Below are 9,971 nucleotides of genomic sequence, written 5' to 3' on the forward strand. Positions count from 1 at the left end.
CTCTTCGTATAATTGAAAATAAACCTATTTGAGAGCTCTGCGATCCGTTCAGAGATATGCCGCCCATAGAACAAAGTAGGAAGCATGACCAGGTAAGTTATTCGTAATTTTATTAATTTTTTTCCGAGTTTAATTCAAGCAAAGCGCAGAAGCGGTGAGAACATGATATCCTCCCCCACTCGCCCAGCTTTGATCGTCCCAGAAACACATTTTTATGCTTCCCACACAGGATAAAGGTGGCGATGCTTCCCTCATGACATAGTCTTCTCCTACGGGAGCATCTCAAGTGCAAAATTACTCAAGGCAGTTGGTGCAGATGTCAGGAACTTCTGCTGGCGTTTCTCTCGGCTTCTGCGGATCCCGAGAGCTTCCCAAGGCATTACCGACCGCCAGCAGGCTCCCTCCTCAGCCGGAGAGAGGTTCGCCCGAGGGGTCGGTCATCTTTCGCCTCCGGTCATCAGGGAAAGGGTCGGCCGTGGCCGCTAAAGCTCCGTCCCTGCGCTCGCCTCTCCGGAGGTGTCTCCCCCAGATGCAGAGGGTATTCGGTACTTTCCAGAAGTGGTTCCCCCTTTCTGTTGCAGCCCCCGGTTCACGGTGTTCTTAGAGTTGCGGTACTTAAGATAGAAGGGGGCCTGGCTTAATTTTTATTTTTCAAAGAAAAAGCTCTGGGAAGCCAAGCGGCGTGCTAGAGAAGACGCCTGCCGTGCGGCTGGCAGCGCCGACGGCCTGTCTTCCCCGTTATCTTCAGGTCCGTGGTGGTACACGCACGGCCGCCCCGCTCCCTTCCCCGCGCCCTGGCCCTCGGCGCAGCCCGCGGAGGGAAGGGGCCGAGGGCGGCCGGCAGCGTGCCGCTCCCCGGCCCGCCGGCCGTAAGGAGGCCGGCAGAAAAGCGGGGCTCAAGCCCAGCCCGGGGAGGGGTCGGGGCGGGGGGGAGGGAGGTCTTGGCTTGTCCTGGACTCGTGTCGCACCTTATCTGGTGGCGAGAGCAAACTGGGCGCCAGAGAAACTGCTGTCACAGGGGTTAAGGCGTTCCGCCGCAGTGAAATGTCCCGGGAATGTCTTCCTCCGGAGGCTGAGGGAAAGGCAGGAGGAACAGGGAGAGGCACCCCATTTATCCCGGGAAATACGGGAAATGCCAGAACCGAGGGACACTGGCTGCCATACCATACAGCCCCACAGAAACCTCTCTGTCCTTTGTGTGAAGAAAGGCTTTGTGCAAAGATCAAAAAGGACAGAAAAAAGTACCAATTAAACTTTCATCCCTAAATACCACTTGGTGAGTGCCCCGCGCCTCGCAGCTCACTCACTGGGAAAATACACTCACCCACCCCCATTGCAGTCCCCCTTTCCCTCCTCTTGACATTTTTCTTTTCTCTGATTCCCTTCATCTTCTGGGGTTTTGTGTTTCTGGCTTGTCCCTGCATTCCTCTCAGACCTATGATGCTTTTCTACACACTTTCTTCCCAAAGGCTACTTATTTCGCTCTCCAAACTGTTTTGCATTGACTTTTGCACATCACCTTCAATTTTATGGTTAAGAGGTACTGAGTTGTGCTTGAATGTCTTGGTTTGAAACTATGCTGTCTTGGGACGGGCCTTAAGGTGTTGCCAGGATTGCCAGTACGAGACAGGCAAACTGGTGCCAGGCTGGAGCATACATACGCGTGTGCCCGGCTCTGGGCAGCCACCTGCAGCAAGGCTCTTTGGTGCCTTTGTAGAGACAGGCGATTTGAAGGCACCTTAGATGGGACGTGGCAAACAAACGTTACGATGCCTGTGGGCACAGCCCTTTTTCTGACACCCTTGGGCTCGATTTGTTAATTCACACCATCACCTTAGTTAGGCTCCTTTATGAAACATTGATTTTTGTTTTGTTCCCAAATTGCTGGCTTGTTAGTAAATCAAACAGAAACATGCCCACTTAGGAAGAACACACAGAATAAATAAAAACATTTAAGCCAGAAGAAGGAAGCAAATGAACGGTGGAAGCAGCGCCTAAAGCAAAGACTGTAACACCAGACTTTTCGATACTCTTTGAGCTGGGTGGCTACAGCCTTGCCACAGCGTCTGGCAGGGGAAATGCTTGTTTACGTATATGTACATACGTGCATACATATATACAGTATTAAGCAGCACCAGAGCACAGGCTGGAGTACTGGAGCTCTGCTACCATTCCTGTTGCACTGTTGAAATGCTCCTTGGCAGCTCTTTGGCCCCCATCACCCACCAGGCTCCCAGCCAGGGCTCAGCGCAGGGGTTGCTGCAGCCGGGGAAATACATTGCCTCCTTCTTTCGGAGGCAGAGAGTGCTCACACATACGGACGTGTGCTAGACCGCGGCGGCCGGCCAAGGCCCGCTGGGGCACCTCAGCAGGGGCTGCAGAGGCAGCACGCACCTCGCCTGGCAATTGCATGGTCTGGAGTTCTCTCCAGGAAGGCTGTTCTGCAGCGGGCTTCTAGCCATGGCCAGAAGGAGCGCAGAACCATCCCCCAATGCGCTAGCCTAGGAGTTCGAGTACTGAGGAAGACAGGTAGCTGCATGCAGGTCTCTCCTTTTAAGAGTTCAAGCACGACTGCTAGCAAACAGTTCCTGGTGGGCAGCAGACCCTCATCTACCCGTCTACCCGTTTTGGATCAGCAGTTTATTTTATACATTAACTGCAGAGTTCTGTGAGGAGGGACTGGGTGTGAGTCTGTCTCCTCTCCTATCAGGGCTTTCCCCACAAAGGGGCAGGGGACCAGCCACCTCTCACCCGTGACCAGTACCGAGCTCACCTCTGCCCCGTCCTGTTGCGTGCTCTCCAGAGTAACCTGAAGGCTGGTTCTTACGATGATCTCTGAAAAGACTCTCTTTTTTTAAGATAAAATTTAAAGTATGTTTTTTACTGTGGATTCTACTGCTGTATTAATTTAAATAATTATCTTACATGTTTCACTGACATGGAGATAAAAATGAAGCCTGGGGACAAAACAATAAAGATAATAACAGATTAAATTTACTTCACATATTAATTTTAAAACACATATAAAAACATAACAATTATTTCAGAAGTGCTTAATGACTCTGGATTCATTCTTGGACACTTTGCTTGGGATATCACGAAGACCTTGGTTAGCCCGGAGGTGTATTTTTATTACCAGTTTGAAAACGTTTTTCTCCGTGCAAACATTGAGGACTCTTAAATAATTAATAAAGGCAAGGATGGGATCCCACTTCCGTCTAATGCCTGTCCGCTCCTCTGTTTCACTTTGGGCAGCACTGACATCATGTGCAGGAGCAAACCGCCAGTCAGGACATCTCGTTTTTACACTGAGAAGCGGGGATGCTGATCTTTGGGATGAAACCCAAGGTATGCTTTCTGGAAACAGATGATGACTTCCGATCATTTCAAATCCTGTTTCTGCAGCTGGCACTTCTAGCCTGAGGGCTCACCCATCTGTTCAGTTAAGAGGCCAGAGGTACTGCTTCCTATTTCAGGGGCGTGTGTTTCTTAGAGAAATATGTAGCTTTGGGTAAGTGAGGTGCATTTTTCTGCTTCATATAAACATTATGTTAATCCTGAATGGGAAGTGCCCGGTCAGAGCCTGCCTGTAGTCATATGGCTGTTGTTGAACGTGTGGCTTCTGTTATTCCTGGCTCTGCAGTTGGTGAACATGCTGTTCCTTCCACTTCCTTTGGTAATGGTCATCTGCACATTTTGAGGGTAATCCAGGGCACCACACACACACACACTGTAGCCATTCTTAAAAAAAGGAATTCTTTGTCTTTCCTTCATGCACTCTTACATTTGCACACAATATCTGCAAGGCTTCATAAATGGAAAAGACATTTTCTGATTAACTTTATAAAGCGAAGGTACAGTGAATTCAGTTTATCCACTTTAACCCCTTATATTTGGAGCAGAATGAGATGAACAATATCTCTGGGTTAGAATTTGAATTTGTACCTTTTCTCTTAATTGCTGTGATACGTGAAGAAAAAAGAAATAAATGAGAAATATTTGTAAAGATGCATGACATGCAAAGACCATCTGTGACATACATTTATTGTTATTCCAGAAAAGTACATGGTGCCAAGACTAATCAGTGTCTGGTCGTTTTGACAAGCAGAAATGTGTCACGGACGGATTGCCCAAAATCAGAATAATGCAAACCCATTTGTAACTCTCATGTTTCACTGGGATTTTGAATGTCATAAAGTAATGAAAGTCTAACCTAGCTATAGTTTATTCATTGAAAGAAAAAACCATGGGTTTGCTGAGTATTATTTAATCATCTGTAAGGCTGGTTGAAAACACTTACCAACTTCTAGAAAGAACAGTCGTTAAAACACCTCTTATTAGAATCTTTTGTTTAGAATATTTTTGGCAGGATTTTAGTAGCAGCCAAGCAAACAGATTTGTGGTATCTATTTACTTATCATTATATCGTTATTTAATACTGAGATTCTGCTAACACTCAGAGGTTTCAGAAAGAATTGGGTTCCTGTTTTGTTCAGTGCAATATGGACATGCTGAAGAATAATAGTTGATCCAGGGAAGCTTATAGTTTCTAGAGATTGTCTCTTTTTTTAAAATCAAGAACACTATTGTCTATCACTAATAGTAATAAAATTTCATTTCAGATCTCACTTCAGCATTTATCATAGGCATTTGTGTGAGTTTTTTTTAATATTTTATACATATATATATGTTTATATTTTGCTGATTTAAAAACATCTAACTATTTATGTTGTTGAATCACTAGTTTTTACATTTGGAATTCGATTTGTACTCCAAAATTCATCTCCTTTGGGGTCTCAGCCAAAACTTACACCAGTTGGTGGTAGACTTGGCCTCTGACTTTTTTGTAGTCGCATTACTACTCATCTCCAGCAAAAGATGGGGCTGCAAGTATTTATCTCCCTCTTTATTAGCCCTTTGTTTTGTTTGTTTGTTTGTTTGTTTGTTTTTTTCCCTTTGGTAGTTATTTGAATACATTTTCTTACCGTGAAAAGTATCTACCACAACACTGATTTACTGTAACTCCATGCTATGCACTGCTGAAAACACAACCACTTCAGCAACTGCATCTCAGATACGGAAAGAATGGGCAAGGGGCAGAACTGAAAGTAAATGGCTTACATTTTTCCTCCTCCGAAGGCAATGGTGAGCACCAGCCTTCATTCCTCCTGCAGAGGGAAGGAGCTGTGGACAGTTTGTGACACCATGGAATGATTCCTGAGGGTGCCTGGTTTCGCTTGGTGTCTAGTGTTGTGTTAGGTGTGAAGGGGTGCTTGGTAAGACTGCTTAACTCTGCTTGAATCAGCCAAAAGCAAGACTTTTCCATGTGCACATCCTTTGCAACAAAAAGGATCATTTGAATTAAAAATTATTAAAAAACCCATCCTTAGTTGGGTTCATCACTCAGCTCTGCTTGGGTAGATGGCTGGAGGGCAGCTACAGATAAGAGGGCAAATGCAAAGAAGCCACCTGCACATCGATGTGTAGAACGATGGTTTCCTTGCAGTGTAATGGTCTTAGTCTGGATAGCTGTGTATAGCCACAGATTGCTTCTGTTGGTGAAATATGTGGTTACCTTTGGTGGTGAAACACTGCTTTTCAGAGGAATGTTTAATATTAAGGGTAGATGTTTTTACAGTCCTCTGAGGATGTACTGCAGGCTTTTCATATTTTATGCTCTACGGCCAGTCTTTCTTGTGGCATATTAGCAACATGTTGGGTTTGCCTTTTGTGAGGCTGCTCTTTGTCTGAGCTGTTTCAATGTGCATCAGTATAAGGCGAGACGAGCCTGGTTTCTTTTGAAAGAGCAAAAGTTTGAGAGGAGAACGCAAACAGTATATTGGCTTCTTGCTCTACCAGCTCCAGTCAGTTAAGAAAGATTTATTATATGGAGAGTATTCAGCACAATGTTGGAGTGAAGAATTAATTTCTTTAAAACTTGTTTGAGTGAATAGTAATTTTGAGGCACCAGAAATTTCTGGGTTAGTCCCTTCTGTTTTTATTCATTTTATTTTCTTCTTTTAACACTGTATTCTGTCTTGGTAAATGGGTCTTAAAAACTTATTCAGATCGTGACATCAAAAGAGAGGAAATATTTTCCCCTCCAAAACAGCAGAGACTAAAAGATAGAAAAAACAATGCTTCTTTTATTTTAAAAAGTCATGCCGAATGATGAATATGGATTTTCACTTTGGTGCAAACTTTTTTTTCCTGTCAGCTATCGATAGTTTGAAAGAGATATAAAATATTTTGAAATAAGAAGCAGTGCAGAAATTAGTGGCCGTGCATTTTTTTTTGCATTGAGAGAATTTTTTAAAACAGATGTTGCTGTAACCCTTTGCAATAGAAATCTAAGGTACTTTATTTGCATGTAGATGGCGTATTTTTGTAGGACTAGAATCTCTCTGAACTGCTAAGTTCTGAACTGTTTAGAAAAATATTAAGAGTAACATGGGTTATGGTAGAATTGTTGGAACTGTTTAGGATGACAATGTTTACCTTGATGTCTCCGAGACTCACACCCTGTAAAGGATTTAAAGGCCTTAAAATCGTACGCTTTGTTCTCAGATTTTTGTTTTAATTCCTTCTGGTTTAACTGATATTTATTTCCCTTCTTTTGACACGGTTGTCTATGTTGGCTCTTAAAATCTTACTCAGATCATGATATCAAAAGAGAGGAAGTATTTTCTTGTATCTTCCAGCTTGGCAGAGAGATCGGTTAATTCTTAAAATGTGAGTGTGGCATGGGATTTGAAGTTCTTCTTTTGTTACCTCAAGTATTATCAGCATTCACTGTCCCTGAATTACACATTTATTTGTATATATCACAACTTTTGCTACTGTGACGTATGTAATTTCTTTTTGTAGTAACAATTTTGACACAAATTGATTATTGTTAGAAGAGTAAATAATAGATTTTTTATTTATATCTGAACCAAAAATTGAAGCATCTTATTTCAATTTGATCACAAATTAGTTCTTTTGTTTTATTCTTTGGGTTTTTTTCACATCAAAGTTTTAATTAAAAAATAAATGGAAGTTTGAATTGAATATGTGGAAATGAAAATTTCATTTTCAAAGCATCAATAAACCCCCCTGCTTCTCTGAAATGAAACATCTGATTTTGACATATTCTAATATTACTACTAGTTAAAGATAGACAATCTGAATCTTTTCACCAGATTTAATCTTACTTTGTAGAACATCTCCCTGCAGTTCTATGTTCCGAATAATTCACCATTCATAAAAAATAAAGTTCCTCAGTTGTTTTTGCAGTTTTATGCATTTGCTTATGTCTATGAAGTAAGTTCAGTAAGAAATGTTTACATATATCAGTTGATATAGTAGGTGGTTCTAATGCACAAAGTAAAACAGGCACCCTGAACTTTTAAACTTGGTGTGTCTGAAGCAGTCAGTATCTGTCAAGATGGAAAAATTAAATCACTAAGGGAAATTTTATTTTTCAAAACTGTAGAGAAGTAATTAACAGGAACATAAAAAATACCAAAATCTTCATTTATGTCTTAAGGGTCTTGTAGCTATGAAGGTAAAGGGAGAAAAAATATGGGAGAGACAGGAAAACTTGGATGAAATATGAAAGACATAGGGACAAATCAATAAATGGAAAGGGCCGGTCACTGAGGAAGCCTTGAACTTCCCTGGCAGATGCCCCTTCACTTTTCCTTTCCGAGCAAGCTCAGGCCCGTACAAGGGTGGACATTTGCTGGGGTAGCTGTGCACCCTGCAAAGGGTTGCCCCTCGCCAGACACCTGACCGCCCTACCCCGATGGGCAGCGCAGGCTGCTGGGAGGGCACAGGGACTTTTGGGAGTGTGCTTGATCTGTCAGGGAGGCCACCGCTACACCTGTGTTGGAGAAACCACATTGCTTCTCCACTGGTGGGTGGACCTGGAAAGAAAAATTTTTGGTTGGCCATGTTTGAAAAGGAGAATTGAGAACATCGTCTCTAGGCAGGTATTAGGATAACAGTTCCCTGATACCCTGGTTACTTAACGAGGCCAGACCTGAAGCCAAGGGGACCTTTGAGTAAGGCTGGAGCCTTACTTAGCAGACAAATCGATGATCAGGACAAACAGGTTAATCTCTAGTTAACGCTCGTGGGACTCAAGTGTCCACAAAGCCAAGTACTTTTTGTTTTTCAGCTGCCAGTGGCAGGCGTCGCAGTCTCACATTTTTTTCCATGGATTTGGCTCTCCAAGATATCTGCTTTTATTAGCAGCAGTTGATCTCTCTGTAATGAGGTGACCACATTATGGCTTTGTCAAATTTCTTCCCAAGAATGGTACTTCATGTTCAGATTTTCTGTTTTTGTCACACAATATCACACAAAGAGCTGCTACAAGCCTCAGAAGTTGATTTATTGCAAGTGCTTCTTGCTGAGAAAGATTATTTTTATTTTTTTGTGAATATGCATCTTTTTAACTTTTACAGGGGAAGATTACGTTCTCGACTTTTTTTTTTGTTTGTACTGCAGCCACTTAATTAACATTAATTTGTTAAATTAGAATTAAGAATGTCTTCCAGGAAATGAAGCTAAAGGAATGCTTAAATGTACTTTTTTAATGTTTCTGATCCAAATGCTGACAATTTCTTAAAAGAACATTAGTAGGAGGTCCATTCTTCAGTTTTATAAACATTTTTTCACCTCACTAAGGCCCACAAGACCTGGGATAAGGCCAATGTAGACCAAAACCAAGTTGGCTGATACATGTGCAGAACTGAAGGCCAATATAAATGCATCTATGAAATATATGTGTATGAAAAATCTAGGGAAAACAGTTTGAAGAAGACCACCAACAAATAGATCACACATGGACTTTTCTTTCATGTGCATGAAAGAGAATCATGGCAGAGATGTTTAGACAGTTTTATTAGTAGATTGTAATTTACTACATAGCAGGAGAGAAACCAGTGTTTTACAGCCATGTCCAACCTGAGAGATGTAAAAAATAACCTATTATGGCACATGCAGAGAACTGTATTAATTTTTTAAAGAAGAAGTTTTCGTAAGTGAAGCAATTGTTATAACGCAAGAAATATATATCTAAATTTATGACGTTACTTTGTAACATGTCTCTGAGGAATTGTTTAATCATTTAGCAAATGCTATAAACATTTGCTAAGCTAAACTGATTAAATATATGTAAGCTACGACTATGAATGCTGTACTTCATCAGAAGATTTTAATAATGCATTAGGTCCTTGAAAGATATCCCAAATATAAGAAAAAACCCACTTCCATCTGGTAGGTAGAAAATGAAAGTGTTGTTAGTAAAAGACCCCGGGGCTGTAACCCATAGTCATGTTCACGTGAGTCGTTCTGAAGTCTGTGACAGTAAGCACTGTTCTGCCATAGCAAGGGTTGCAGATCTGCACTGTTTATGAGCATTAATTCTGTACTCCAGCTTTCAAAGGGAAATGTCACACTAATGCCAGCATTTATTGGTATCCAGCAAAATTTAGAGACAATGAGTCCTTGCTCTTTCAAAATCAAACACTCTGTGAAGCAATTCTTTCCGCAGAAAGGGATTTGATCTCATTGTCGCATCTGGCATATGCAAAGCCACATCTAACTGTTTTTTTCCTTGCTTCCAGGAGAAAAAAGCCCAAATGCAAAAAACCCAAACAAACAACCTCCCCTCACAACCCCGGCTACAAAAAATATATTGTGCTGCAGCTGTCCCTCCCTTGCTGAGTTTCCCTGTTCTGTCCTTTGTTGTTGGAGATAGATAATGCTTTCTTTTAATTTTGAATAATTATTAGATATGTATTTTAAGCGTTTTTTTTTCATAATGACCAACTATTAGTTTATTTGAAATTCTTTGTTCAAGTTTAATGACATTTTAAGTTTTTCATTTGTAACTTTGCAATTCAACTGTCAGTAAAAACTCAAAATCCAAACTGGATAATTTCATGGGGACATATGTAATACTGAGTTAGCTAAGTTAATTT

The sequence above is a fragment of the Buteo buteo genome, chromosome 6, assembly GCF_964188355.1.
Source record: "Buteo buteo chromosome 6, bButBut1.hap1.1, whole genome shotgun sequence".
NCBI classification, from domain to species: Eukaryota; Metazoa; Chordata; class Aves; order Accipitriformes; family Accipitridae; genus Buteo; species Buteo buteo.